We start from the raw sequence: 7085 nt of genomic DNA, 5'->3' as shown, positions 1-7085 counted from the left end.
TCACTGAAAGGGTTGTTAGACATTGGAACGGGCTGCCCAGGGAAGTGGTGGAGTCACCATCCCTGGAGGTATTTAAAAGACATGTGGATGAGTCGCTTAGGGACATGGTTTAGTGGTGGACTTGGCAGTGTTAGGTTTACGGTTGGACTTGATGATCTTAAAGGTCTTTTCCAACCTAAATGATTCTATGATTCTATGATTTTAAGCGTCACTTTCAACACTTCTCATCATTTTTGGTTTTCTTGCTGAAACTCTGGATGGCAAATCACAGAATCGTGGGTTAAATTTCTCTGTACACCACTATCTGTCCTACATCTGTTTTATTAGACCATTACAGCATCTCAAAAGAATAGGTAAACCCTGCTCAGTATGACTGTCTTTAAAAAAAGATGCTGACCTCCAAGCCAACGTAAATAGATCATTTATGGAAATAAATAAATTACTGTTGGAGTCAGACTTGTCCCAAATTCTTCTGTGAGTGGAGAGTTGGACATAATTGAGAGATCAAGAGTCATGAGGTTAATGAGGTCATACTGCCAGGGTCCGGTCTGGGTTTACTATAACATGAAAGACTCAGCTCTGATCCTGACTGGCACGTTCACTTAGCAGTAATACCATTCCAGCACCAATCTGTTTGGAAACCTGAACCCATCTTCCGTGAGCTGTCATCTTGCTGCATGACACCATCAGAAGACATATGTTCCTCTGCAGGTGAAACCACTTAGACCATCTCGCTCTGTGTTTTTTGTAAACGTGTTCGTTAAGGGGAAAGAGTGACTAATGGAGCTTCTCCTTTTTAAATGTAGATGAACCGTAGAGTCCATCCAAAAAGATTATCAAAATTGTAGCAAACAGTGTTTGATAACTCTTATTAAATTTCCACTTAGCTGTCAATGAGCTCTATTTGAACTAGGTAAAATGCCATATTTTACATTGCACATAAGAAAGAGCTCTTACAATCAATAGCTCTTATCTGAAAAATGGGAATGATATGCCTCCTGCTGCTGAATGTTTTATGAGAGCTGACTAGTACCAGTATAGATAGCTGCCATGAATATTTTTTTATTGATGATGTTGTCAGGATGGCATGTGATAACAAACCTCAGATAACAAAAATAAAGTATAATGGCTTGTTACAAAACACTTTCTGCCCTATGCGCTGAATGAGGAGACCTTTCTGTGGAAGGTGAACAGAGTTCTTGGATTGAGACAGACACCTGAGGCTAGAGGGGGAGCACAATACTCCTAGTATTGTGCTTGACTATGCAACTTCAACAAAAGCAGCTTTTTGCATGCCACAAGACATCTTTTGAAGTTTACTGGAAAATTTTCTATGGAGCACATTCTCTATTGGAATATAAAGTTATATCAAAATCAAATGTTTCTTGAAAATAGTTCAGTTTCAACAAAATTCTGGCAGAACATCAGGAATTTTCAAAACTGCATCTTTTGCTGCCACATAAGAAAGACCCTGCTCTTCACCTGGCCCCCTGAAGCCCAAAGATTTTGTAAGGAAAAACTGAAAACCGTTTGTAAAAATTAAAAACATTTCCCTTTCAGAGCTTGAAAAAGAAAAACATTGCATTCCATTTTTTGCTGTTTTGTTTCAGAATTTGCTATATGTAGTATCAAATGTAACCTCACACTATAAACCTTACTTCTGCAACGAAACGAAAATCAACCCCCTTTTTTTTTGAAAAATTAATGAAATACTTCTGCTTCCTCCATTGATTTTTCATTTTAAAAGGAAAGCAGAAGACTATTTTTTGCTAAATATAAGAAGGGAAATCACTTGTTTTCTCCCTGTATCTCCCAATGTCTCATATGTGTACTTTGTGAGCACTGCCAGCTGCTAAACTAAGTTACTGCAATGCTTGTCAGACTCACTGCCCTCCCCTTGACTGTCATTGCCACCCTGACCAGACTTTGTCTTTTCAAAATAAAACTGATGAGAATTGCAGTACCTTCAGTCAGCAATTGTCAGGCCCTCTGAGACGTCAGCAGTTCTGTAGTCTCCAAGAAATTCTGGAAATAATCTATTAATGTTTCTATAATGACATGTAGCGGAACTTCATTTCCACACACATATCTGGCCTTTTTCATGTTGACTTGGGCGAATACAGCTCTGTGAACCCAAATATTTGTTACACTGAAATTAGGCTGCTCAGTAATGCTGTGTACTAAGACTTCTTTTGTCTTTTTCCTGTCTCATTGGCTTTGCAGGGTGTTTTTTTGCTAGACCTGAATGAGTCTTAGGGTAATTTAAACTTAATAATGCAGTGTGTATTAGTACTGTAATAGTTAAGTTAGAGTTTTCAAAGTGCTATTGTCATGCTTTATGTTGATTTTTAATTGTTTTATTGCACCTTGCTGGATCCTTCTTTGTTGTTCATTGGCAATTCCATTTGATATAGTGTTTCTCTGGGATGTTCTGCAGTAGTCCTTTGAACAAAGCTGATAGCCTAAAAAGTTTATAAACAGAATCAGCATCAAAGATGAGGGGGTTTTAATTTTTTTTTTTGTTTAAATAGAGCCTTGGGCTTAAAATTTCCAATCAAATACTTTGAAATAGATTGCAAATGTAAAGCATCAGCACATTTCTTACTTGCATTTTACTCCAAAAAGAAAGTGGTCCTGAAGTCTTCCAAATGCACAAAACATTTTAAGAATAGAAACACCGTGTGTGATGTGATGTAATGAAAGACTATCTTAATGGCATCTTGACCCACACCTTGTGACTCTGTTCCATGATCTTTTAACTAATGTGAGAATCATGGAGAACTGCTGCCACATTTGATTAAAATAAGCACCATATCATTCAGGGAGAACTTTTCTGTTCCTATTGCTAATACATCATAGTGGGGCCAACTCCGAAGAAATGCCACCTAGCACTGCTATGGAGTATCAAACCTTCCATTCCTCAGCAATCACGAAGAAAATGCTAAGATTGTTACAAGTTTCTTAATTGAAGGTAACACTTTAGATCAGTCACAACATGGATTCAGGTCATGACAAGGGATGGAAATAATTTTAGAGTCAGTGATGGATGGTCCCCTGTTGGTAATAGATGCTGGGCAGGAACTGATCCTCAGTTCTTAGACCTCTCTGCAGACCACAGAAAAACAGTAAGACCTTGAGAAGTGTACTAAAATCTGATAGATTCTTCTCGGGGGTCCCCAAAAGGTTAAGAAAGGAATGTCTGCCAGTAGACCTCGTCTTCTTCCTACTGCCATATTCTGTAAATCTCTTTTTTTCTCCACAAGACTATCAAAACTTGTATGAAGCTGTGAGGGGGATGGATCAAGGCTGTGGCTGGATGTCAGCTGCTGAAGGCTGTCATGTTATAGTTCCCGCTCTCCTCCCGTAGCTGTTTATCACCATTTACTGGGAAAGGCAACACATGAAGCCCCCTTAAACAATACAAATGTCTTCTCTCAGCCTTAATAAAACAGGTTTTCTACTGCTTGTCTTCCAACCCGCTGGATAAAGAATTGTCCTCAGTTAAGCTTATATGCTTATTTATGAGCCAGAGGGCATTCATGGACATACAGAAAGCATATTAGGAAGCTTTAACCAGCAGAAAGCACTACTGCACACAGATTACTCACACCAAATGTTTTTACAAGCACCTCAAATCTCTCCTGTTTCTCTACAGTGGCATTCCATAGAAAAGAAGTTGGATTGGAGACCTTGTTCTTATCTTGGAAATAGTAAAATGTTTTTTTTAAATGATTGGGTGAAGCTCTAGGATGAATTTCATCACTGAAAAAAATCATTTCCCTGGTACAAGGAAACCTTCTGTTGTAATAATTGTGTGTGGGAGGCAGAGGACTTTCCTGGGTCTGTTCTGTCTGTGAAATCAATTTTCACAAGAGCAAAGGATAAGCCTTGTCACCTTCCTCTGCAAATGACTGTTCATGTATTGCTGTTCCACATACAGTCCCTGCTTATCTAAGCAACTCAGAGCAACCTTTGAAGTTTTAAAGGCACGGGTCAAGGAAGCATGATCAGTTTTGTGGATCAGTCTCAGTCAATATTGATTTGCAACTAAGGGCAGAACTTGGCCAATGAGCAATCAGTCAGGGCAGATAAAAACAGAAGTGGAAAGCTGTTCCATCTCCTTCCTAGAAAAGGCATCAATGGTTGTTTTGCTGGAGGTAGAGGATGAGGTCAGCCTCCCGCCCCCCGCCCCCGTTGTGTAGTGATGATGAAACTGGACCCTGGGCAGAGGTGGGCACAGCCACGCTACCTTAATGGTAGTTGTTGCTGCTCTCCCATCATCAGCGATGAAAGCTGGTGGCTGGAACAAGCTGCTGTTGCTTCTCTGTCAGTGGCACATAACTCGGCATTGAGAGCACCAGCTGCAGCCTTTCTAGTCCTAACATCCTGAAATCATATTAATGCCACAGAATTGAAGACTGAGGGATTTTCACATCAACAGCAAGGTCAAATCATAGCTGGTATCACCTGAATGGCTTCTCAGCCACAGCTTTATCCTTAGAACTGCTCTTTTTATTTCTTTTAAAGACATTTTTCCATTAGCTTCATTTTTTTCCCCAGAACTAGGGCTCTGATCTTTCTTTTCAGGGATCAGATTTGATCTCCTTCCTGCAATTTTCATGGAGGAGGGCAGGCGCAGAAACAGGAACTTGTCTTGAAAGAAATTTTAAACTATGATCAACGAGGATCTTGTACCTTGCGCAGCACTCATTTCTTCCTACTGGCTCCTGCGAAGCATAATCAAAAAGAGCTTGACAATAAAGTGTCACAGCCATAGACAATTGCACAGGAGGTATAAGCTGCCTCGCCCTCCAACATCATCAATAACACTGGACTATTCATGTGGAAATACATAGAGCCACTTGTTCCTTTCTGTGAGAGTTTTCATTCTACTTTCCTGCATTTTATCAGCTGGCAGTGGCTAGCAGTTGCAGAGGAGATATTTCACCAGAAATCTGACAATTGATGTTGTCAGCCCTCAACCAGGCTACTGGAGGATGCCCTATGGACAGACAGACTCCTGTGGCCAAGGGGGACGGCTGACACAGAGCGTAATCTAGTTCACATTAAGTACGTTCACAGTTCCCTGAGGAAAGGGGCAGTAAATATGCCAGATCACTCTAAAATCACTCTTAATGTGAAATGAGGCTAGAAAAGAAGTTTAATCTACAGAAGATGGAGAGAAGCTCCTAAATCAATCTAGAAACAAACAAGCTGGAAATGCAATAAATGTCTCAATAAATACCTGGTACTTTGTTGCAATTCCAGATTTTTTGTTTTGTTTTGTTTTATTCAGCTAGTGGAGCTGAGTGCTGTGGCAGATAGACAAGAATCATCTTGGATGCCACATCTGGTGTCTAATTCTTAAACAAGTCACATTCTCCCAGCACTGTCTTTCCAGGTAATTATTAATGGTACATGGAGGACGTGTAGGTGTCGTACCACTGCTCTGCAGTAATCTTATCTTGGTATTGTTCAGCTGGTAGGGGAAAGTCTAGTGGTTTGTTCAGCACAAAAATGTGATTCTGTGCAGGAAGAACTTGCTCCTGTCATTTGAACAGGGGGTAGTTCGGGTTCTCCTCATTTTCTTCTGAGGTTGTTCACTCTTGGAAAGTACAGAAAAATTTCTGAACGCTCTTAATCAGTTGATGTTCTGTGATGTTCCAGAAATATTTCAGCTGGTGAACTATGCCAGTCCTCTGACAAGAATTCAGGTAAAGGTGAAGATTAATAAATTCGGGGCTATATTTATTAGGAATGAAAAACTGGAAAAGGCCACACTGTAAACAGTGCCACTCCGTGCAAATTGTGCTGCCAAGCTTTTCATCTGGCTGTGGAGTGCTTGGCATTAGCTTTGTTGGGATATTGCCTGTGAAGCACTCTGCAATCACAAAGAGCCCTGTGGTTGGGCATTGGAGCTTGTGCTGGCTGGACGGAGCAGCGGGGCACGGCTCGCCTTCCCTCCATCCATCGCACATGGGTCTCTGTGCAGTGCAAGGTGAGTGTGCAGGAGGCCACGCTGAGGCACGGGGTGGCACCCTCGCCATGGTCTCTGATCATTAGCTTCAGTGTCCCACAAATGGCTGCGCAGGCTCTTTCACCCCTGCACATAGATTTAGGCACTGTCTTTTAACCAAAGGGACCAGTGGGTGCTTCTGAAGATGGCTACCTAGCACAGCTTGTGTAATGCTGCCTTGGCCAGCAGTGTTTAAGGAAGAAAGTGTGCAGTGTGCAGCCTCTTTTGTCTCTTAGAAGCAGCCAAAACAGTTTTTGGCACATATCACTAACTGCAGCAAACAAATCAACTGGATGATAAAAGCAACAGCAGTTGCTACCAGCTTTAGCCTTTTATTTCATGCATAACATAGAAGGTTGAAATATTTGATCTTTGAGGTTATTGATGTGTGACTGCTTGCCTATTCTTGTTTTTTCTTCTCTGCCAATCCTTTTAACTAACTTTCAGGAGTAATTTTCCATTCACATTTATTTTCTTTCCTAGACACATTGAACAATTTAATGTCCTAAGCCGTTGCCAGGGAAACTGAATTTTGAACCTGGCTTGTCAAGCAAATGAAGGAGCAATTATTTTTGAAGTATTTCTGTAAACTTGGATCAAAGATGATCACATATTTTTTAAGGTAGTGTTGGTAGCAATTTTTTGTAAGATTACTCAACATTTCCAGTGGCAACCCCCTGTATTGTAACTCCCGCTGTTGAGCATGACATTTCCTCTGGGTACCTTATTTGGAAAGTCCCAGCAAACCTGACTCAGTTGTTTCCAAACAGAGAGATCACAAAATGTTTTAGACGTGTTAAACTAATTCTTACACCTGTCTCCTCTGTGTGTAGAGCTGCCACTCTGGTGCAGCAAGGTGAAATTTTCCAGGGAAGAAACACCCTGGCAGTAGCGGCTTGGAGAGAGGAGAGGAACAATTTTCTCTCCTGGAGTCTGGGCCCATGTTTGGTCTAGCACCTTTCCCAGGTGAAGCTGCAGCTATCCCTATATGTGGTTTCTTCCCTTCTGCTGCTCATTGGAAGGGAGTGTGGAAGTGCAGGCAGGCATCGGGCTCCACTGGTGCTGGGCT

The sequence above is a fragment of the Gavia stellata genome, chromosome 3 (assembly GCF_030936135.1).
Source record: "Gavia stellata isolate bGavSte3 chromosome 3, bGavSte3.hap2, whole genome shotgun sequence".
Taxonomy (NCBI): domain Eukaryota; kingdom Metazoa; phylum Chordata; class Aves; order Gaviiformes; family Gaviidae; genus Gavia; species Gavia stellata.
The sequence above is the reverse complement of the archived record's forward strand: the minus strand, read 5'-3'. Positions refer to the sequence as shown.